This window comes from Tupaia chinensis, unplaced genomic scaffold (assembly GCF_000334495.1).
Source record: "Tupaia chinensis unplaced genomic scaffold, TupChi_1.0 Scaffold000521_1, whole genome shotgun sequence".
NCBI lineage: Eukaryota > Metazoa > Chordata > Mammalia > Scandentia > Tupaiidae > Tupaia > Tupaia belangeri.
Genome location: NW_006160034.1, coordinates 362,269 through 386,318, shown reverse-complemented (window position 1 = coordinate 386,318; position 24,050 = coordinate 362,269). Strand labels below are relative to the sequence as shown.

General features: G+C 40.8%; 1 protein-coding gene across 1 annotated transcript in view; it reads left to right on the top strand.

Annotated features, from left to right (window-relative positions):
* LOC102501723 (lipopolysaccharide-responsive and beige-like anchor protein) overlaps positions 1-24,050 on the top strand; it is a gene marked incomplete at its 3' end in the record, with an annotated part of 350,771 nt that overhangs the window by 39,978 nt on the left and 286,743 nt on the right.

The following is a 24,050-nucleotide window of genomic DNA, read 5'->3' as shown; positions in this document are numbered from 1 at the left end:
CCCTGGTGCCCCCCCATCTTCACTTTTTTTTTTTTTTTTAATAAATTTGCCAGAAGGGGCTGGGAGATGGTGTGGTGGTTGTCACTGGACTCCCACATGGCCGTCTGCGGTTCGAATCTTGAACCTGGCACCTTGCTTTATCTCTCTCTTCATGAGTGCATGTGAAAAAATAATGATAATAATGAATAAAATAAATAATTATATAAAAAAATTGCCAGAGGGCGCCTTGTGCTGTGGGAAGCAAGTGAGAAAGCAGCTGCAGTGGGGAATGGCCATGCCTCAATCCCTTCCCTGCCTCCTTTCCCTCCTTTCAGGGCTCTGGGCACACACACACATGTACCTGGTGTCTCTCGGGCTGCCAGATCCGAGACGCCAGCTGCATAGTCAGCCGTGTGGGGTCCAGCTGCCTCGACCACCACTTGTTGACCCCACTGAGTTCACATCTGGTGGTTCTTAGTTGGGATGGAAAATTTTAAATGAGGTAGAAAAATCATGAGACTGGAGAATTCTTAGGGAATTATTTAGTATGTAGTTTTTCTTTTCCTGCTTTTCCAGGTCCACACCTATCATTTGTGTAAGGGCACAGGTCAAATGTAGGCTTTGAGATCGTTTTCCCAGCTCAGTGAATTGCTTTCCATTTTTAAATTTTTAATTTTAATCGTATTTATTTTATATTCATTCACTGAACATCATCACAGTATACAAAATGTAATTTCTCATCCAGAATACAACATATATTGGCTTAATCATACATTTTATTGTCAAAAAATAATTTTCCATTTCTTGTATGTGTGTGTGTGTGTGTGTGTGTGTGTATATATATATATTATATATATTACTTTATATGAAAAAGGACTTTTTATAATGTTAGAAAAAAATCAACACAATAAAAATTATAAACATATGTGTGCCAAATGACAAAATCCCCAAAATGTGTGAAGAAAAATCTGGCAGAATTGCAGGAAGAGATGAATAATTCAACAATAGCTGGAGAGAAACTATTTGATAGCTATGTTTAATCTCTACATTAGAATCACACTTAAAGTAATTTAAAAAGGCTTTCTTACATAAAATATTTGTATAGGATCCATTGCATGCTGAATTGACAAACATATTGTACTAAAAAAAACAAGCAAGCAAAAAACCTGGGCAGTTACCCTTGTTAAATTTGGGAGAAAGGGATAAACAGATTCCATTTATTTATTGATTTCAACTCTAGAAAGAATTTCATCACATTCTTTTTTAATATACAGGTATGATTTTCAGATGACTAAAGACAACCATCAAATCTGGAAGAAAAATAACTCAGCAATTGAGCCACTTGCATCAAATTTTTGTTTGCCTACCAAGACAACGTATTTTATCTATCACATTGATATCATATTTCTATTTCAAGCTAATTAGTGAAGTAAAAAATTCTTAAATCTGGAAAACAAAGCATAGAAAAAAATCAGTAATGTTTTAGTCGAAAATTCATACAATTTTATTTCACAGTCTCATGTAATTAATCTCTCTTCTGTTGTCATCTGATCTTTCCATTTAAATTCTGGAAGATAATATTCAACTCTGGACTTGTCCTTACCATTAAGTTGGCCATTTTCTTGGTTGTTTTTGAACTCTTATTTCTGTGTGTCAGACTTTAGTTTTCCTGGTATAGCAATTTGTTCAGAACTTCCTGAAGAGCTTGTCTGGTGTTGGTAAATTCTTTCAGGTTATGTTTATCTGATAATTTTTCTTTTTCTTTTTTCTATATGAAGGATAATCTTGCCGGGTATAGTGTTCTTGGTTGAAACTGTTTTTCACTTAACACTTTGAATATATTTTCCCATTCTTTCCTTACTCACATTGTTTCCGATAAGAAGTCTGCCGTTAGCCTGATGGGATATCCTTTGTAAGTGACTTGATGTTTTTGGCCAATTTTAGTATCTTGTCTTTGTTTGTGGTTTTGGTCAATCTGGCTATAGTGTGTCTTGGAGAAGATCTTGGGTTGATTCTATTTGGGGTCCTTTGTATTTCTTAGGCCTGGATCTTTGAATGCCTCTCTAGGTTTGAAAAGTTTTCTTCCAGGATTTCATGGATTATCAATGTCCTTATAAGTCTCTTCACCTTCTGGGATACCAATTATGTGGATGTTTCAACGTTTAATGGTATCTAGTATTTCTTACATGTTGCTCTCATTTTTTTAGACTATTTTCTCATTCTTCATGGTGAATTTTTCCAGAGAAGAGAGTTTTGTTTTCTACATCTGAGATTTGATCTCTACATGATCTAATCTTTTAATACTTTCATGGTAGATTTTTATTTCCTGTATTACAGCCTTCATCTCTAATAATTACATTTGATTCTTTTTTATGGTGTCTATTTCCTTTTTCAGATAGTACAAGAACTTCCTCAACTCCTGGAACTCATCAACTCTTTTTCTCCTGCATCTTTGGAGTTCATTATTTCTCTTCTCTTGCTTTTCTGTTAACTTTGTCACTATGAATATTCTTAATTCTTTTCCTGACATTTCCATGAGTTTCATTGTAATTTCACTCTAGATTGGGGTCTAGAGGGTGAAGTCTCAGCAGAAAATCTTCAGTGGTCTTAGTCCCTGAAAGGACTTGTTCACAGCTCAAATGCAGGAGTCTTCTCAGAAGGCCTATAGTTTTGCCTCTCCTAAGTGGGAGGGGGGAAGTGAGAATTAGCTAGTTAAAGGAGGACCTGAGAGCCAAGAAAATACTTTCCCTTAAATTTTTTTTTTTTAAATTGAGAGAGAGAGAGAGACAGACAGACAGACAGAGGGTGCCCTACCACTCTCTAGATAGGGGTCTAGAAGGTGAAGTCTCAGCAGAAAATCTTCAGTAGTCTTAGTCCCTGAAAGGAATTGTTCACAGCTCAAATGCCCCATTATATTCATAGTTTCCTGACTCCCTTGGTTACCCTGATAAGCGTTGCCCTACATTCTGTGGCTTCTTTGTTCACTTTCTGTCTTGTGCAGTAGTTTATATGCCCTGTCTTAGTGATCTTTCTTTAGCTTCTTCCGGAAGTAGAGATGTGGTCATAAAAATGATGTAAATTACAAAAAGAAACCTCTTTTTTTTTTTAAAATTTTTTATTCTTTGGGTTTTTCTTTTTGGCAAATACAAGTGAAATTGAAACCTCTGGTAATCCTTGAATGTATCGTATTTTGTAGGTATATCTCTGACAGTTAAATTATATTCTAACAGTATTTGTATCCCAGTTTTACTTCTTACATTCATTTACTCACATTTAGAGAAACGAAGACTCATAACTTAAGTAGCCTTAGTGTAGTGTGTGTGGTTGGTCCTCAGTCTTGTTTCCTTGAAGCTTATTAGTTGGATCAAGGAAACTTATTGAGTACTTTTTGCCTTATTATTTACACTTATTATTATTGCACTTATTATTTTTCATCGACTCTATGAGGTACTTTTTATTTTGTTTATTATTTTTTGTCATAGGGCATGTATGCTTGCCTGAGAGAAAGAAAGAAGAAAAGTGAGAAATCATTCTTCGGGGGCGATGGCCATGCTGTGATCCCTTCTCCTTTATTATCCTCTTGGGATTTTGGGCACATGTGCACATGCACAGTGTGATTTTTCAAGCCGGCGAGTCTGGGACTTGAACCATGGTTGCCATGTGGAAGTTCAGTGCCTTAACCACTGTGCTACCTGCTGGTTTCTATGAGATATTATAAATTGTAAGAAAAATAATTATTTTCTGTATAGCCAAGGAAGAGAAAATATTATTTATTAAACTATGAAACTAATTCCTCATATACTTTCATTTAGTATTTATTTGTTAACAGTTGAAAACTTAAAACTTGCAAGATATGTTGGAAGAATGTGCACATATCCTTTTTTCTAGATTCATCTATTATTAGCATTCTGTCTCATTTGTTTTTATCTGTCTACATGACTATAGACACAGTGTTTTTTGAGTTATTTGAGAGTGAGTTAAGCATATGATGACCATTTTCCTAAATGCTATGGTATATATGTATTTCTTAAGAAGATTTTTATATAATCAAAATTTAGTGATCAACTCAAATAAATTTAAATTTGGTACTTTTTTTTTTTGAGAGATTTTTGTTATAGGGCACATGTGCTTGGCTGAGAGAGAGAGAGACAGAGAGTGAGTGAGAAATCACCCCCTGGGGGGATGGCTGTGCTGCAATCCCTTCTCCTCTATTCTCCTCTCAGGATTTGGGCATGCATGCACATGTGTCCAGCGTGAGTTTTATGTTGCTGCGTCCAGGACTCGAACCACAGTCAACTACCCGGGAGTCCAGTGATGTAACCATTATGCCATCTGCTGGATTGAGACAATAATTAAATTAAATAAATTTATCTTAAAAGAATTATTTTTAATTTTTTAATTTAACTTTATTTATTTATTTATTTACTTATTTTAATTTGACCAGAGAGGGACAGAGCGAGAGAGAAAGTGAGAAAGCAAACCACCAGAGCTGGGACTCGAACCATAGTTGGCCATGTGGAAGTCCAGCACCCTTAACCACCTGCCACCTGCCAGCTCCCCGATACAGTACTCTTAATGCATCTTCAGTAATTCATTTTTGTCAGCTGCCATAAAAATCTTTTATAGTACTTTTTTCTTCCCCTTCTTTCAGAATCCAGTCTAAGGTCAGGTACTGAATTTCTTATCGTTTTAGCCTTTTAATCTGAAAGATTTCCATAGACTTTCTTTGTCTTCTATGATGTGGATGTATTGAAAAATATAGTTTCAGTTTTTTTTTTTTTTTTAATAGAACGTTCTTCCTTTAGGGTATTTTCTGATATTTACTCATGATTAAGCTGTGCATTTCTATTAGGAATGGTATATAAGTGATAGTGTGTTTTTCTTAGGGCATCAAACCTGGAGGCATACAATGTTCATCTGGTCCTTATTTGTGATGATGAATGTTTGATTACTTGGTTGAAATGTCTTATTTCTCCACTGTTTCAATACTATTTTTATTCCAGCAATTAATAAGCAATCTTTTAGGGTATAGTTTAAAACGATGCAATTATCTTCTCATCAAATTTTCTTCATAGATTTAGCATTCATGACAGATTCTTACCTGGATAAATCTTTATAATAATAGTTGCAAAATTATAATTTCTCAACTCCAGCACTCTCTTTACATTTAGTAGGCAGTCCTTGGCATTCTGTCATAAGTAAGACCCTTTTCTTGCCCCTCATTTGCATATTTACATATTTACATATGTATTTTGTATACCTGTGAGCTCTTGGATTCCTCTTTTTTCCAATTGTTTATGAGAATTTAAGATGTTCCTTAATTATTTGGTGCTACGTTTTGCTGTACATCTTTAACTTTCTAACATAAGGTGTTACTGGCTAATCCTTTACCTATCCTGGAATGAATCATTGTTCTGAGACCCAGGTTCTTTTGTGGCGAATGGTCTCGGTGCCTCACGTTTCCATTATTTCTGAGACATCTTTCTTTCGAGGTTCTCTCAATGAACAGAGGAAGGAAATATATCCCTGTATTTTATGTATATATGTACACCTTAGCATGAACCTTTATACTTGCTTACATATGTGCACATATATATTCATGTTTTGAAACTCGTGAGTTCATACAATCTACAAATTCAGTTTATCTCTGTAGAATTTTTGCTTGCCTCCCTTAATTCCATATTCATGAGAGGTGCTGTGCATTATAGTTGTGATTCACATTTCCTAATGACTAGTGATACTGAGAACATTATCATGTACTAATTGGCCATTCGTGGCTTTCTTTTAGATAAACGTCTATTCAGAGTCTTTGATAATTTTTGAATTGTGTTGTTTGTTTATGTTGCTTTTGAGTTTTAGGCATCCACTGTACAATCTGGATTGTAATCCCTGACCAAATATGTGATTAGCAAGTATATTCTCGCATTTCATGGATTGTCATCTTACTCTGTTGATGGTATCTTTTGATGCTCAGAATTTTAAATTTTCATGAGTGGTATGACTGGACAATTAGTGTGTGCATGCCTAAAATCCTAAGAGCAGAGTGGAGGAGAAAGATCTTCTCTGGTGTGTGATCTCTTACTTTCTCTCTGTCTCTCTCCATCAAGTGCATGCACCCTATAGCAAAAACAAGACCAAAAAAGTATATGAGGAAAGTATTAGAATTTATACTCATTTTCATAATGAATAGTAAAATAATTCAAAAAGAGAAAAAAGTTTTACATTGGTGCCCCTTACTCTGTCATATGGCCAAGTGAGATTTATAGTTTATGTGACAGCTTGAGGAAGCCTTGAGGAGGAGATAATAAAAACTTCATTTATATATTTCCTTTTAGCTTATTGTGATATGTCTACTTGTGCCTGGGTAAGTGGATTTAAAGTTTATATTATTTTAAATAGCAGACTTTTGACAGTAGGTTGTGGTAAGGGGTGCTTATAAAAATCTTTTGAATACTCAAAGTTTCACAATTAAAGTAACGGTAGAGGATTTAGACTTAAACTTAGAGATGAGCTAGCCATTTTTATATTAGAGACAAAGATGTAAATTGTTTTCTGAGTAACTATCAGTGGTTTTTTTTTATAAATAAAAATGTCCCTTGTTTTCTTTTATAAATAAAAATGTCCCTTGACAATTAAAGGTAGTGTTTTAGTTATGAATGAGGAAGTAACTTCTTTTTGAATGAAAATTGTTTAATGAATGGCTTTTAAAAAAATTATTTATTTCATTTTATTTATTCATTTATTTTAATTTGACTAGACACACACACACACACACACACACACACACACACAGAAAGAGAGAGAGAGAGAGAGAGAGAGAGAGCGCAGGAGCAAGAACCAGGTCCGGGACTCGAACCGTGGTTGGCCATGTGGGAGTGTCCAGCACCTTAACCACCACGCCACCTGCTGGTCCCCTGTGAATGGTTTTTTGTAAATATTTGCATTGTTTTGTGACTTTTTTGTTGAAAAGGATATGTCACTAAAGAAAGTTTTTATTTTGAAAAATACTAGAAAAACATGAGTACAGAACATTCTAGTCTATTTTTATTAAACAAAGAGCTATTGTGAAATTTGATCTTATTTCTATTTTAGACACATAACTACCTTTTAAGTTTGTAAGAAAGACTGGGAAATTATAACCGAGTTTTAGGAAACTTCATACATTCTGTGTTACAATTGAAATTACATATATTTTTGAAGTAATTGCCCCCCCTCCCTTTTAAAGATAGGGTCTTGCTATGTTACAATCCTCTTACTTCTGCCTCCCGAATAGCTGGGACTACAGCGTGTGCTACAGTGCATGACTTCTAGGGTGAGCTGGGGAATCAAACCTGAGCTCCCTATATGGCAGGATCTACCAGCGTGTGCTACTGTGCAGGCCTGAAATATTCCTTTTTCCGATTTGTTTTGGCATAGGGGGCCAGATGGTGGCAGAACAGTAGTACAATGCGATGCTGCGTGAGGCCAACTCACGTGGGAAGGTTCTGGTGTCTTACTCTGTGGTGTGGATAAGTGAGATTTATAGCTTCGCCATGCATGTGCCCATGGTCTGGGGCTGGCTGAGGCTGGGGGTGAATTATGGCATTAAGACCCGGGTGCCGGGGGGTGTCCTGGTTGTTAAGGCACTGGACTCCCAAATGGCCTGCCATGGTTTGAGTCCCAGACCCGGAGACTTGCTCTCTCAATTTTTTTTTTTTTTTTCTCTCTCTCTCGTGAGCATGTGTGCCCTGTAGCAAATCAAATATCATTAATAATAATGCTAAAATGAATAAATACTTCTTAAAAAAAAAAAAAGACCCAAAGGGGTTACACTCTGTAACTGTCTCTCCCTCACATAGCGTAAATAAATATTTAAAAAGAATCTCAAAAAACTCAAAGTGAACTTCAACCAGACCTTCCAAATGTGTCAATCAAATTATTTAAACTAATATATATTTTTTAAATGTGTATTTATTCACATTTATTATTTATTACTCTTATTTCAAAAAACATTAATTTAATGAAGAGTGCAAGATGCAGACTTTTTTTGGGGGGGTATCGGTATAAGTATTTTAAAAGAATCACCTTATTTATCTCTACTTCAGTTTTTTTTTCTTTTTAAAAATAATATGATGTTGAGGTTGGCCCTCTGGCCTGATGTTAAGGGAGCCAGATCTCACTAGTAGACTGTGTTTATTTCTCAGTTTCTTTTTCTTTTTAGAAAAAACATGATGTTGAGGTTGGCCCTCTGGCCTGATGGTTAAGGGAGCCAGATCTCACTAGTAGACTGTGCATTTCAAATCCGGCCACATTCCTGGCTGGAAAAACACACAGGTGCTTCTGTGTGTGTGTGTGTGTGTGTGTGTGTGTGTGTGTGCGCGCGCCCCAAATCCCAAGTGTCGAAATGGTAGAGAAGGGATGGTAGTGTGACCACGCCCCATTCGGGGGACTCCCCTTCCCTCTTTCTCTGTCTCTCTGGCAAGCACATACACTCTGGCAAAATAAAGAACAACTTGTTTATTAGAGTAGTATTCACTAATTCATAAATAACTTATATATTAATGTATGTGGGATGTGACTACAGTTATTTATTTACTCACTTACCAAAGGTGGGCACTTTTATTTATTTATTTGTTTACTTACTTCCTTACCAACCAGTAGGGGTGTGTGGTTAGAGGTTTGGCGGTCATTAATCAGGAACGTTTTTACTTATTGTCTGCTCTTTCAGGGGGGAAGCTGGAGCTCTGCATCAGTACAGAGTACTTCTGCTTGGTCCACTAGAGTTGATTGATGCGTTTTACCAATTGGTCCAGTTTAGGAAAATATTTTTGTCTCATTTTCTTTTTAATCTTCTTTTGGAACTCAATGACATGTGCATTAGAATTTTTAATACTGTCCCATATGTCTTGGAGGTGATTAGTTTTTCAATCTTTCTTCTGTTTTTTTTTTTTTTTCCTGTTCTTTTTTTGGAGAGGTTTTTGCTATAGGGCGTATGCGCTTGCAAGACAGACAGAGAGAGACAGAGAGACAGAAAGTGAGAAATCACCCCCCAGGGGGGTTGGCCACGCCGCAATCCCTTCTCCTCCATTCTCCTCTCAGGGTCTTGGACATGCACACACACGCGCCCGGCGTGAGCTTTAAGCCACCGGGTCCGGGACGCGAACCGCAGTCGACTACGTGGGAGTCCAGCGACATAGCCATTACGCTAACTGCTGGTCCCTCTTCGATTGGTTTTGATTGACTGGTTTACTTGGATGTTGATTTCTCAAATTTTCTTGCTTTAGTCACACAGTAGAGAGAACGCGCATGCACATGAGAGAGGGGGAAAGAGGGTGGAAGGAGCGAGAGACGGAGCACCCTTGAGCGGGTCCCATCATGCCGCAGTGCTCTTCCCCTGGCAGTTCAGCTCATCAGAATGCGGGCATGTGTGACGTACCCATTGAGTTTTCAGGCTCATGCAGGGATTGAACCCACGGTTGGCCATGTAGCTTCCAGCAGTGCAGTTCAGTTTGCTACAGGCTGGGTGGTTATAGTACAGTTTATTTGACTCAGTCGCCCGGCTGGAATATATATATATAAATAATATTTATACACACATACATACACACATGTACACATATATACATATACACACTATATAAAGTTTTTAATTCTTTATTCATGAGAAAGCATGTGTGAGCCTCTGAGACAGAGAGAAGGAGAGGGAGGAAGGGAGCCCCACGGGGCCAGGATGCTCTGCAGTCCTTCTCCTTTAACCTTCCAGCTCACTGGGTCCTGGGTGCTCACGCGTGAGCCCAACATGCCTCAGGCTGATGGGACTGGTGTCCCAGGATCTCAGCTCATGAGACTAATTGTTGTCCCCTCACCTCAGTCGGCGTAGCTACCAACTCTTTTTTTTTTTTTTTTTTTTGCGAAGTTTTTGCTATAGGGTGCGTGCGCTTGCCAGAAAGACAGAGAGAGAAAGAAGGCGAGAAATCACCCCCAGGGGGGAATGGCCACACCGCAAATCCCTTCTCCTCCATTCTCCTCTCAGGATCTTGGACATGCGCGCACACGGGCCCCAGCATGAGTTTAAGCCACCGGGTCCGGGACTCAAACCGCTGTCAACTATATGGGAGTTCAGTGACATAGCCATTACGCTAACTGCTGGTCCCACCTACTCTTCAATTCATCTAGACTACTGTGTTCTGATCGGGTTCTCCTCCTGGGTAGTAGTTTGAAAAGTGCCTTTGGCCGGACTCTGTGGCCTGGTGGTTAAGGCAGCCAGATCCCACAGGGCCAACTAAGAGGTTTGAGTCCTGGACCCACTGACTTCAGAAACATCTCGGGTACATGTGCATGTGTGCTCAAAATCCTGAAAGGAAGGAGAGATGGAGGAGAAGGGATTGCAGCGTCCCCTGTCCTCAAGGGCCGGTGTACTTTTCCCCTCCCTCTCTCTGTGGTGAGTGCATGTGCCCACTAACACGAAAACAGGAAAAAGAAGAAAAGTGTCTCCGGCAGTTTTCCTGCTTCAGTTGTCTTTCCTTCTGGGATCGGTCCCATTCTGCCTGCCCTCCAATGTCTGAAAAGAGTTCTTGGCAGATGTTTTTTCCTGTTAATTTCTAACGTAGCAATTTATTAAACAAATTTGTGTCATATAACAAATTAACCCAGTGTTTAGAGGCTTAAAACATGTCGCAAGAATCTCATAACATTACGGTGTCAGGACCAGGTCCAGACTCGGGTCCTTTAGTTCAGATCATGTGCATAAGCCTCCCCGGGGTAGCTCCTTGAGTAAAGCTGTTTGTGAGTGAGTCCTGCAGCTTCATGGGCCTGCAAACCCAGAGACGCTCCAGCACGCAGAGGTAGAGATGCTGATTAACCGCTGTGCTCAGCCTGTCCCCCAGGGGCGGGGCAGTGCATTGATCAAGATGTGGAAAGGTAGGTCCCCAGCTGGGAATACTTTTCCAGGGCTGTTGGTTCTGCCATCTGAGTCACCTTCGCTTTCCCCAGGTACCCCGTCCCTACCCATGCATGACTTCCTGGTGAGACCCATACGTTTGTCACCATGGTGAAACCGCATAGACACATGTCACTCAGAGTCCCTAGTGTGCATTAGGGTCTACTCCTGGTTCTGTCCATTGTTGTATGGGTTAGGGCAAAAGTGCAATGGTAAGTCGCCACCATTACAGTACCCTGCAGTCACCTGTCACTTAACGTTAGGGACGCATCCTGAGAAAGGTGTTCTTAGATGGGTCTTTGTTGTGTGGCCATCACTGAGTATACTTACCCAAATCTGCACGGTATAGCCTACTTCATGCCTGGGCTAGGTAGCTGAATTTTGTGGGGCCACCTTTGTAGCTACACGCAGGACAGGACCAGAATGTCCGTATGAGGTACCTTAGTGTCGCTTCGGGCCCTAAAAGTCCTCTGCCGCACTTGTTGGCCCCTCCCTCTGTTTAGCGCCTGGCAACCCACTCATCCTTGTATGTCTCCGCAGTGTTGCCTTGCCTAGAATGTCCCGTAGTTGGAATCACACAGCCTTGTCAGACTGGCTTCTTCCATTTAGTAATAAACGTTGACGTTTTCTGAATGATTTTTCATGGCTTGATTGATCAATTCTTTTTTTGGTTTGTTTTTAGTTTTTGCTATAGGGTGCATGCATGAGAGGGAGAGAAACAGGGAGGGAGAAAAATCAACTTCTGGAGGGATGGCTGTGCCGCAATTCCTTTTTCATTCTCCTCTTGAGACTTTGGAGACACACACATACACACACATGTGTGCACACGTGCCCCCTGCATGTTTTTCAAGCCGGTGGGTCTGGGACATGAACCACACAGTTGGCCATATGGAATCCACCCACCTTAACCACCACAGTGCCTGGCTGGTCCCCTATCATTTCTTTTTTTAGTGCTGAATAATATTCCATTTTCTGGATGTGCCATAGTTTACTTATTTATATATACCTGTTTGAAAACTTTGTGGGTTTCTCATGAACCTTTTCAAGGTTTACTTCCTCAGACAAAAGCCTTACCCACAAATACAGCTTTGTTAAAGAGATTCGGCCTTATGGAATTGTAGGAGCAGGTTAAGCAGTTTCCGTAAGGCTTATGTCTTCCTGTCTGGTTCTAGAATTTAGTCCAGGAGGCAGACAGCTAGGTAGAGAAGACGGATGTCAAGTGGGAGAAAGGGAGAGTAAACTGGAGCCCATAAGTAAAACTTGGAAGCCGCAGGACAGACCAAGATCAATCCTGTCTCTAAAATAGCCAAGACCCCTGTCAGATCTTGCTTGTTGCCTTTGACCTCGATGGTGTACATATCCTGAAGCAGTTGGATTCCGTTGCCATGAGGCACACGCTCTTTTGGCCCAGGAGTGTGAGCAGCTGGAAGAAATTGTAGGGGCTGCGTGGCGGTGATGGGCCCAGCCTCGTACCCCACCAGTGAGGCCACTGTCATGTAAGGGAGCTTGTTGGCCAGCTGCAGGAGGGATGCTGCCTCCATTCCACCTGCATATTTTCCACAGTAATCTCTTTTGTAGATCACCTTAGACAGGTGTGTAAGGAAAGGGAATTCTGGGAAACGTAGTTCAGCCTAGCCAAGTCGACACATAATGCCCCCCTGTTAGAGAGCTAGTGCTTGTTGGTATTTGTTACGAATAATACCAGTGTTGCATGCTATATATAAAGTGCTTCTCATATTTGGATTTGTTGGGATAGATTTTTTTTAAAATTTTTATTATTCTTATTTTTTTAAGCATTCGATCGCTATGCATCATTTGGCTTGTAAAGAAAATTTACTCAACCTGAGGGATAGATTTCTATAATTCAGATTGCTGAATCAAATGGTATAAATTTTTCCTGTTGACAAGTTTATAGGTACACTTTATCCCAGAAGTCATTAATTCATGATCTCATGGTGCCGTTTCAGTTTCATTATACACAATTGCATATGTGTATGCTCTTCTACATTTATTCAGATATCTTCTTGATCATATGCTGCATTCACATGGTTTTAAAAAATGCACGGTTAAGGTATGGTTTGTCTTAACTTTATTTCAAATATCAGTACCCAAGATCCTTATATTGCTTTATTGTGAGTACTAAAAAGTGTATGGTTTTGAGGGGACCAGCAGGTGGCGTGGTGGTTAAGGTGCTGGACACTCCCACATAGCCAACCATGGTTTGAGTCCTGGACCTGGTGGCTTGCTTTCTCACTTTCCCTCTCTTTCTCTCTGTGTCTCTTTCTGGTCAAATTAAAATAAATGAATGAATAAATAAAATTAAAAAAAGAGAACTACAGATTTCCTAAAAAAGAAAGTGTGTGGTTTTGGTTCTGTGGGTTTTATGTGGTACTTTGCATATTTCCTATTGTCGTTTTTGCCCACTGAACATGGAAGATGGCTCCCCTCCGTGGTGCATCTTATATTTGATCTTCTGCATAACAGCTGCTTGATTGGCGCTTGTCAGTCGAGTCACTTGTAGACATCCATCCTTATGTTCTGCTCTTCTAAACTTTTCTTCATTGCTGATGCTTAAAAGCATTTCTGATTAATTTTTAATTTAGAACTACTGATGATTGATAGAAGCTGTCATATTTCTTTCCTTTTTATTTATTTATTTTTTTTAAGAGAGATTTTTGCTATCGGGTTCACGTGCTCACTGGAGAGACGGAGAGAGGCCGAGAGACAGAAAGCAAGATCACCTCCCGGGGGGAGGATGGCCACGCTGCAGTTCCCTCTCCTCCTCGCTCCTCTCAGGACTTTGAGCATGTGTGCACATGCACCTGGCATGAGTTTAAGAGCTGGTCTGAACTCGACCTGCAGTTGACCATGTGGGAGTCCAGCACCATAATCATTATGCCATCTGCTGGTCCTGAAACTATTATATTTCTGTCTGGACAATATAACACAGTTACTGCTCTCATTTGGGACACTGAAGTTTGTTTTTATTTATTTTTTTATTTGCTATAGGGCATGTGAGCTTGATAGAGAAAGTGAGACATCTCCCCTCCACCCCGGGGAATGGCCACACCCCAATCCCTTCTCCTCGATGTTCTTCTTGGGACTTTGGGCATGCACCTACATACACCCAGAATGATTTTCAAGTCGGTGGGACTGGAACCACCACGTTGGCCACATGGAATCCAGTCACCTCACCCCCCATACAATCTGCTGGTCCCTGATATTGAAGTTCTAACTGCCAGAGGGTCCCTGTGCTGACGGGAGAAAGACAGAGATAGGGAGAAGGAAAGCACCACCCAAGGGGTGTGGTAACACCATGTCCCTTCCCCTGTTTCTCCATCCCATTGGAATCTGGGGCATGCGTATGTACTCAGTGGGTTTTTCAAGCCCCTGGTGTTGGAATTGGAACCACAGTTGGTGGGATCTGTATTCCCTAACCATTAGGCGAGGGGGCTGGCTGTCAAGAATTCTTCCTACAGGGCCTGCCTTTGTAATATTATTGCATCACATTAGGAAGCATGTACAGTCTAGTGTCTCCCTGTGAGGTGAAGCTCAGTGGGTCTGAGATATTACTAATCTAGCAGATTTAGCTATTAGTTTGATTTGTTTCTTTCAAATTCTCTGTGAACCTTTTACCCAGAGTTGAGGCGCATTGATAACCATTGCTTAAATCCATTATTTCCTGAGGGGGACCATATAATGATGTTTTCAATCTACCATTTTCTGCACTCATTGTCTGGAACTCTGTAATGAAGGCCTTCCTAAGATGAACTTTGTGATTATCTAGTGGTCCCGTTTCTATAGGGAAGACAGGAGGGATGCTTAGTTCTTTCCCTTTGTTTTCTATTTTTCAGACGAACAAGTTGGTTTCTTTAAAGGGAATTGAGTAGCCTCCTTGGCAGAAATTCACACGGATTTTCATTTGGAGATCTTTTTAATCTTATATATCATCCTAGAGTTATGAGAACAGAATTATTAGATGTTTTTACTGTACTGTACAAACTATTGATTTTATGTACTTATTTTGAAATAGTAATACAGAACAAGGATATTAGATTTGATAACAAGACTAATTATTGATATATTTCACATGGCAGTTTTTCTCCTCTTAAAGCGTCTAACACTATGAGGAGATACTGGATCGAGCTATTAACTTACAGAAAGTGAGCCCATGTAACCTGAACCGAGAGAGAATGTGACACTGAGTTGTGGCAGTTAGCGTACATTGCTGTTGGATGAAATTTCAGGGAGGAAATAACCACGTCGTTTGGTATCGAGTAGTCAGGTTGGTGGATTCCACTTGTTTGCTTTTAGGATAGGAACTTTTATTTTAAAGGAGTAGCCGGAGAAGCTAGCAAAGATTGCTTTCGTCTTAAAAGTATTTGGGTTTGGGGCTATCAGGTGGTATGGTGGTGAAGGCCCTGGACTCCCCCATGGCTGACTGCAGTTCGAGTCCTGGACCTGGTGGCTTGTTTTTTTCACTTTCCCTTTCTCTTGTTCTCTCTCTCTCTCTCTCTCTCTGGTCAAATTAAAAAATAATAATAATGACAAATGCTAATAAATAAATAATTTTTTGAAAAAAAGAACTTGGGGTTTTCTGCACAGGAAATTCCTTTACTTTGAAATGTACATTAGTGGAAATGTGAAACTATTTTTTTTTAAAGCATTTTCTGACAAATTAAAAAAAATTCTAATGGAAAATCCATCGTAACTGCAAGAAATGGTTGGTTTATGTCACTCTCAGAGTTGTCGAATCTACCTAAGAACCTGGTTTTCCTTGTTAAATATTGTTTTATTACTTATGTTTACCCCAGTTTTAGACTTTGCTTGCCTTTCATTCTTCTGCACTGTCTATTTTATGGTCATTGAGAATCATTTCATGTCTCTCACCCTGATACTTGTTGAAGTCATTTCAATATTGACTTAAATATCATCTCTCTGTTTAAACCATGTGTTGGGACCAGCAGATGGCATAATGGTTACGCTGCTGGACTCCCACATAGTCGACCACAGTTCGAGTCCCAGACCTGGCATCTTAAAACTCACACTGGGCATGTATGCATGTGTGCCCAAGATTCTGAGAGGAGAATAGAGGAGAAAGGATTATGGCATGGCCATCTCCGTGGAGAGTCATTTTATACTTTCTGTCTCTCTCTGTCTTTCTGTTGAGCGGAGTCATTTTACACTTTCTGTCTCTCTCTGTCTTTCTGTTGAGCGCACGTGCCCTATAGAAGAAAATCTCTCTTAAATAATTTTTGTCAACTTTTAAGGGTATATGTACAAAATATTATTTTGTTACTTATTCCATGAGCAAGAGATACAGAGATTTAGATAGTGTGAGAGAAAGTAAGCACCCTCTACAGGTTCCTAACGCCACAATGCAACCCCCGTCCTAGGCTGCCCTGGGTCTAGGCATGTGTGTGCCCAGTGTTCTCAGGGAGGTTTCCAGGACTTGAACCCAGGAACTTCTCATGTTGGTCTACCTTGCAGAGCGTAGTGTTCCACCATCCAGCTCCAAAATTTCAAATTTTAAAAGAAAGTTTTCATCATCAAGCCTTTACTTCTTTAGCTGGCTTTTTCCAAGTTATTTTAAAGGCTGACTTTACGCATGTTACTTCAAATGCCCATGAGATGGTGCTGATTAGTTTTATTTCTGTAGTATTGATATTTTTATAAGCTGCTTCTAAGAGAATCTATAATAAGCGGTGCTGTAAATTTCTAGTTACTTTCTCAGCACTTACGGAGGGGACATGTTAGCATGATATAAACGTCCCTGTCGTTCATCTTAGTAATCAGTTTGGTGTACTTCTTCCCTAATCTGTTTGTTGGCTCATGTACTACATGGATTTGCTGTAAGTCTTTAAATGGATGATACGTCAATGCAGCTCTGTTTTGACCTTCTTTCATATACATTTCAGATAGCATCTCTTTTTCTGAGAGTTTTTATTTTTTTTTTTCACTATAGGGCGTGTGCGCTCGCCAGACAGACAGAGAGAGACAGAGAGACAGAAAGCAAGAAATCACCCCCCAGGGGGGATGGCCGCGCCGTAATCCCTTCTCGTCCATTCTCCTCTCGGGATCTTGGGCACGCATGCACACGCGCTCGGCGTGGGTTTTAAGCCACCGGGTCCGGGACGCGAACCGTGGTCAACTACATGGGAGTCCAGCGACATAGCCATTACGCTAACTGCTGGTTCCCGCATCTCTGTTTTTTTATAGCATGTAAATTCTTCTCCCCTTTCTCTCCGGGCCAAGTCTAGAGCCCTTGTAAAACAGTAAACGGAATTTAGAGCTCTTACTTTTTCATTGTTTATAACTATTAGCTAAATACATTTTAGTATATCTTATGATTCGAAAGAATGGTACTTTGTGGACTAGGTACTCTGTGTTAAACGCATTCTATTACTTATTTGACATTTATGTATTTGCCGGGAGAGTGTGCAGTCATCAGAGATGGAGAGATAGAGAGAGGGAGAGGAGAGTAGAAAGCACGCCCCGACCGGGTGTGGGCAGGCTGTCATCTCCTTGGCTCCATCGTCTCGGGATTGGGGGCACACATGCCCAAGTGCCTGCTGTGTGTTTTACGTCCCTCCCCCCAAGCCCTGTGGGATCTGCCTGCCTCAATGACTAGTTTAGGGGTCCGTTTCTCTCTTATTTTTGAGTACAGATTTGAGTCAGACGTGAAGAACTAAATGTATCTCTGGATGGTCACCCTTGGACCATGTATTCCTTCTGCAATTATGGAATTTTATCAGGCTCGTGTGTGGTATTGAGCTGGGGAAAGTAAACAAGGCCTGTTTGAGATAGATGAAGAATTACTCAAAAAATACAGCGAAGAAGCTCAGCCCCCCGAAGGAGTCTGACTGAGCTTGCTTACCTGGCGGCCACATAGCTGGACCCATCACTGTGACGGACAGTATGACTGACAGCTCCACCGGGACTCCATGGAGTCAGGAAAGAGTTCTCCAGAAGCACCAGAGGAAGGGGTGTGTGGAAGTTGCTTTCGAGAGAAAAGTGGTAAAATCTATAATTAATGCATGGCCTTTAAGGGTTGCTACACAGGGAAATGAGTGAGCACACTTTGAAAATATGCTATTTAGAGTATAGCGTTATAACAACTTTTTTTTTTTTTTCTTCCTTCTTTTTCGAGTATCTCTCACAGAATGAGACATACCCCAGACTCCTGACTCTGTCAGTTCTTGGGTTTGTGATCTTGGGTACTCCATATGGTTTTGATTTGGTGTCTGTCTTTTTTTTTTTAAGATTTTTTTTTTTTTTTGCTATAAGGTGTATGTGCTCGCTAGAGAGAGAGAGAGACAGAAAATGAGAAATCACCTCCCTCCCCGCCTCCGGGAGGATGGCCACTCCGCAAACCCCTCTCCATTCTCCTCTTGGAATCTTGAGCATGCATGCACATGTGCCTGGTGTGAGTTTAAGGTGCTGGCCCAGGACTCAAACCTTGGTCGACTATGTGGGAGTCCAGCGACTTAACCATTATGCCATCTGCTGGTCCCTGGTTTCTGTATTTGTAACATGGGAATAATAGTACCAACTTTGCAGGGTTGTTGGAATCTTTAAGAATAATGCCTGCCCAGTGTGCATTCTGTTAATACAAATGCAGTTTTTCCTTTTCAGGAGCTTACAGTCTGATGGAGATGAGATATACAACTTAACACACTTAATAATAACAAAGGCATGCTTTGGGGCCAGCTGGTGGCATAGTGGTTAAGGTGCTAGACTCCCACATGGCCAACTGTGGTTCGAGTCCCAGATCTGGCAGCTTGAAAATCACACCGGCATGTGTGCGTGAGTGCCCAGAATCTCAGGAGGAGAGGGGATTTTTCTTGTGGTCAGTCCCCCTGGGTGAGAGGTGGGGTGGTGGGGGACTTCTTAGTTTCCCTCTCACTATCTTCTCTGGCCCTATGACAAACACAAAACAAAACAAACAAGCAAAATGGCATACTTTAACAGTTGAGAGCTAGAAGCATAACTCTTTCATTTTTGTTTCATCTGGAAATTTTTGGTAAAGTGGGACTTGAACTGAACTTTGAATTTTAGGGAGAGCAAAGGTGAGGGAGTGGAATATTAAAATTCCTCTGGGCACGGTAAGTAGTCTGGACTGGCTAAACCGGTAAGATGGGGTAGGGACCGAGTGAAGGGTGAGGCTGGTTGAGATTTTGCAGGATATCCAAATGACTGAAAACGTGTTGTCGGGGAGATGCGGAGCCAGGATGGGTTTCATTTAGGGGATGTTACATAGTTACATGCTTCGGAAAGCTTCGTGTGGTGGTCATAGCGTGTAATTGCTAGAGTTCTGAAATACACTGGGGTCATTTTTCAGTGAAAAATGTTTTTTTTTTTTGGGACCAGCAGTTAGTGTAATGGGTATGTCGCCAGACCGCCATGTAGTCAACTGCGGTTCCAGTCCCAGACCCGGTGGCTTAAAACTCAGGCCGGGCGCGTGTGCGTGCATGCATGCCCAAGATCCCGAGAGGAGAATGGAGAAGGGATTGTGGCGTGGCCATCCCCCTGGGGGTGATTTCTCACTTTCTTTCTCTCTGTCTCTCTCTCTCTGTCTGGCCAGCGCACACACCCTATAGCAAAAACCTCTCCCCCCCCAAAAAAAAGAAAGAAAAATGTTTTTGTCATTTCTTTAATGTGTTACCGATTTAAAAAGAATTGGGGGGCTGGTAGGTGATGTGACAGTTGAGGCGCTGGACTCCCACATGCCTGACCACAGTTTAAGTCCTGGACCTGGCAGCTTGCTTTTTCTGTCTTTCTGTCTGTCTCTGGTCCAATTTTAAAATTAATTAATTAATTAATTAAATCATTCTGGGGCTGGCAGGTGGCATGATGGTTGTGGTGCTGGACTCCCTCATGGCTGACCATGGTTCAAGTCTCGGACCCAGTGATTTGCTTTCTCACTTTCCCTTTCTCTTTCTCTGTCTGTTTCTGGTCAAATTAAAAAAAAAAAAAGTTAAGTTCTTTGCCCTAGGGCTTGTGCACTTGCTGGAGAGAGAGAGAAAGAGGGCAAGTGAGAGATGACCCCCAAGGGGAATGGCCATGCCTCAATCCTTCGCTTCTCCTCCATTCTCCTCTTGGGATCCTGGGCACGCATTCACAGGAACCTGGTGTGATTTTCAGGCTGCTCCCTGGGCCTGGAAACATGGTCCGCTGTGTGGAAGCCCAGTGCCTTAACCTCCACTCCACCTGCTGGCCCCAGTGCGTTACTGGTTTTAACTCTGATTCATCCAAATTAAATTCACTTTTATAATCAGTTATTTAGTTGCTATTTTAGTTTCACAGACTGAATAGACCTCAAATAACAAGGAAGAGCTAGGTGAGCCCTTATGTTTCTATACTGTTTAGATTTCAAGGCCGTGTTTTTTTTTCTGGGCTTTAGCCTGGAATGCCTGATGGCAAGATAATGAGGAAGACCTTTAAATATTAACTCATAGCAAAGATGTCTCATTTCAACCTTTTTTATTAATTTTTTTTGGAGAGGTTTTTACTATAGGATGCGTGCGTTTGCCAGAAAGAGACAGAGAGACAGAAAGTGAGAAATCACCCCTTGGGGGTATGGTCACACCACAATCCCTTCTCCTCCATTCTCTTCTCAGGATCTTGGGCACGCATGCACACACGCCCGGCATGAGTTTAAGCCACCAGGTCTGGGACTCGAACTGCGGTCGACTACGTGGGAGTCCAGCGACACAGCCATTACGCCATCTGCTGTTTCCCTAACCTTATTCTTTATACTTCCATTTGTTTATGGTGATAGACCACATACAGAAGTAACATGTTTTGGGAAACACAGGCTTATTGATTTCAGTATGCTCTTTTTGTTTTAAAGTTTATTTGATTTTAATTTAGTTTAAATATTTTTGAGAGATTTTTGCCATAGGGTCCATGTGCTCACCAGAGATAGAGAGACAGAGAGACAAGAAGTGAGAAGTCACCCCCCCAGCGGGGATGGCCACACTGCCGTCCCTTCTCCTCCAGTCTCCTCTTGAGATTTTGGACATGCATGCACACGTGCCTGGTGTGAATTTAATCTGCCAGGTCCAGAATTCAAACCTCCGTCACGATGTGGGAGTCCAGTGATGTAACCATTATGCCATCTGCTGGTTCTTCTAAAGGTTTTTTTATACATGTTAGGGAGCATGTGCATGAGAGGTTGTGGGGAAGAGAGAAAAAGAGAGAGAAAGAGCATCTTTGACAGGGTCTCACCCCACTGTGATTCCCTCTCTCCAGCCCTTCAGCTCCTCAGTGTCCTGGGTACCTGCCCCTGGCCTGGTTCACACCAGCACTGGGTTTAGAACTCACTGTCGCCATCTGACTTCCAGCACTGCAGTTCAGTCTGCTCCTTACTGTGCCATCATGCCTGGTCTCTGTGTGCTCTTCTTCGGGGGAATCTGATAAGTCTACTAAATACTTCAGCTAGAAGTGTTAACCTTCTTGGCTTTATAATCCACTAAACTATCTAGAAAGATTCCAATTTGACTTTTAGCCAGTTTAAACAACTAAGACCGAAATATCAACATTGAACAAGCAGGGAAGGATTAGTCTTAAGACAGAGAGCTATGAAAATACTACTTGGTTAGTTGGCTTTAATGCATTTATTGTGTAAATCGCTGATTCACCAGATTCTCCTTCCTCATTGTCTTCTACCATAATCCCCAATATGCATTTCTCTTTCTCTGGGGGCAAAAACTCTGCCTAGTGCCTCAGGCAAAAAGAGAATGCAGATGAATCATGTACTAAAGGCTGCTAAATATAATACCGTACAACCCAGTACAGCACAGTACAGTTGAGTTGATGGTGACATCTGAATCAGCATCTGTGAGATGGTATTTTCCAGCGTTTTCTGTGCTATCAAATATATGACTTTTTTGTTTTTATTTGTTTAATATCTTACTAAATTAAAAAAATGTTTTATTATATTATCTTTTTTTTTTTTTTGGAGAGGTTTTTGCTAGAGGGCGCGTGCGCTCGCCAGACAGACAGAGAGAGACAGAGAGACAGAAAGCGAGAAATCACCCCCCAGGGGGGATGGCCACGCCGCAATCCCTTTTCCTCCATTCTCCTCTCGGGATCTTGGGCACGCACGCACATGCGCCCAGTGTGAGTTTAAGCCGTTGGGTCCGGGACTCAACCCGCGGTTGACTACGTGGGAGTCCAGCGACATAGCCATTATGCTATCACAGGGACCCTTATTATATTATCTTTTTTGAAATTAAATTTATTTTAAATTCATTCACTGAACGTCATCACAGAGTACAATATGCAATTACCCATCCAGAATAAACTGTGTAGTGGCTTAATCATACACGTTATCATCAACAAATAATTTTGCATTTCTTATTTCATATATGTATGTGTATATATATATTTTCCCCCCATATTTCTCATCCTCTGCCCTTTCCCACCCTCCTCCCACACTGTCTTTAATATCTGCAGTTGCTATTCATTCCTTTTTTTCTCCCACATTTTATTGATTCACAAAATCTCTTAATTAATCTACTTTCAACAGCAAGTTCAGCTGATATATACAAATCTGTGAACACATTTTTGACTTTAGGCATGAAACTCTGTGTATAGAATGAATACACTATAAAATAGCACCTAGCTGCGGCTATATAGCTTACTGTGGTCATTAAACGGGTATCTTTTAATGTATTTTTTAATTTCAAGAAAGACAGTTTTATCTTTAATAATAATAAAAAAAGATGAAGAGAACTTTGTTTAAGACTTAAAGCCAGGAAACAAGTTAGGATTCTGTTCAAATAGTAGGTATGTGGACGTGTCGACAACTCAAGAGAAGACAGAAATCCTTAACTCTGGAAAACCAAGCGTAGACGACCAGTGAAGTTTTAGTCAAAAGGTATAAAATTCTGTTTCACCAGTTCAGTCTCCTGTACTTAATCTTCTGTTCTGGTCTGTTCTTTCCGTTTAAATTCTGGAAGATACGATCCAACTTCGGACTCGTCCCTATCATTGAGCTGGTCATTTTCTTAGTTGATTTTGAACTCTTATTTCTGTGTGTCTGACTTTAGTTTTCCTGATACAGCGCTCTCTTCAGAACTTCTTGGAGAACTGGTCTGGTGTCAGCAAATCCTTTCAGGTTTTGTTTATCTGAGAACGTACCTTACTAAATTGTTAGTGTAGTTCAAAAATAAACATGTGTGCACTGAAATTTCGCCCTCCTATTTTTCACTCGAAGGAAAAGTTATGTAAAATAAAACACAGCTAATTATTATTATCTGTAGATGATAATGATTACTTCCAAGCTGCGTGAAGTTTAGTGATTAAACAAACGTATATATAAAAAAACAACCCAACTAGTGAAAACCACACAAATACTGAACTAAGGGCAGGGAGCCAATGGAGGTGCAGGGGTAACGGAGCTGGACGCATGTGGGAAGGTCAGGGTTTGGGTCCTGGAGCCTCCCTGGGCACACATGCATGTGATCGGGGTTGGCAGAGGGTGGAATAGATCTCAGCATGAGGACGCTCTTGTGTGCGTGGGTGCACCTCTTTGTTTTTCCTCTCTCTCTATGGAAGAAATAAATAGACTTAAAAAAAAAAAAAAGAGGCTATATAATCTTGAAACACCACCCTGGTCAAGCAATAGAATTAGCACTCATCCTAGACTCCCTCTAATGGCAACTGCTTCGTTCCCCTGGATATTACCATTTTGACTTTTATAATACTACTGTTCTTGTACTGTTTTATATTTATGTTGTCCAAGAATATATATATCCCTGGTCTGTAGTTACTCTTTTTTTTTTTTTTCTGGAGAGGTTTTTGCTATAGGGCGCGAGTGCTCACCAGACAGACAGAGAGAGACAGACAGACAGAAAGTGAGAAATCACCCTCCAGGGGGGTGGCCACACCGCAATCCCTTCTCCATTCTCCTCTTGGGATCTTGGGCACACACGCACATGTGCCCGGCATGAGTTTTAAGTTGCCGGGTCCGGGACTCGAACTGTGGTCGACTACATGGGAGTCCAGCAACATAGCAATTATACTAGCTGCTGGTCCCTGTAGTTGCTCTCATTTGTAAAAAGATATTATGAAATATTATAAAAATATTATGGAAAACCCATGCATGGATTACTTTTTTTTTTTTTTTTTGCGGCACCAAAATAAA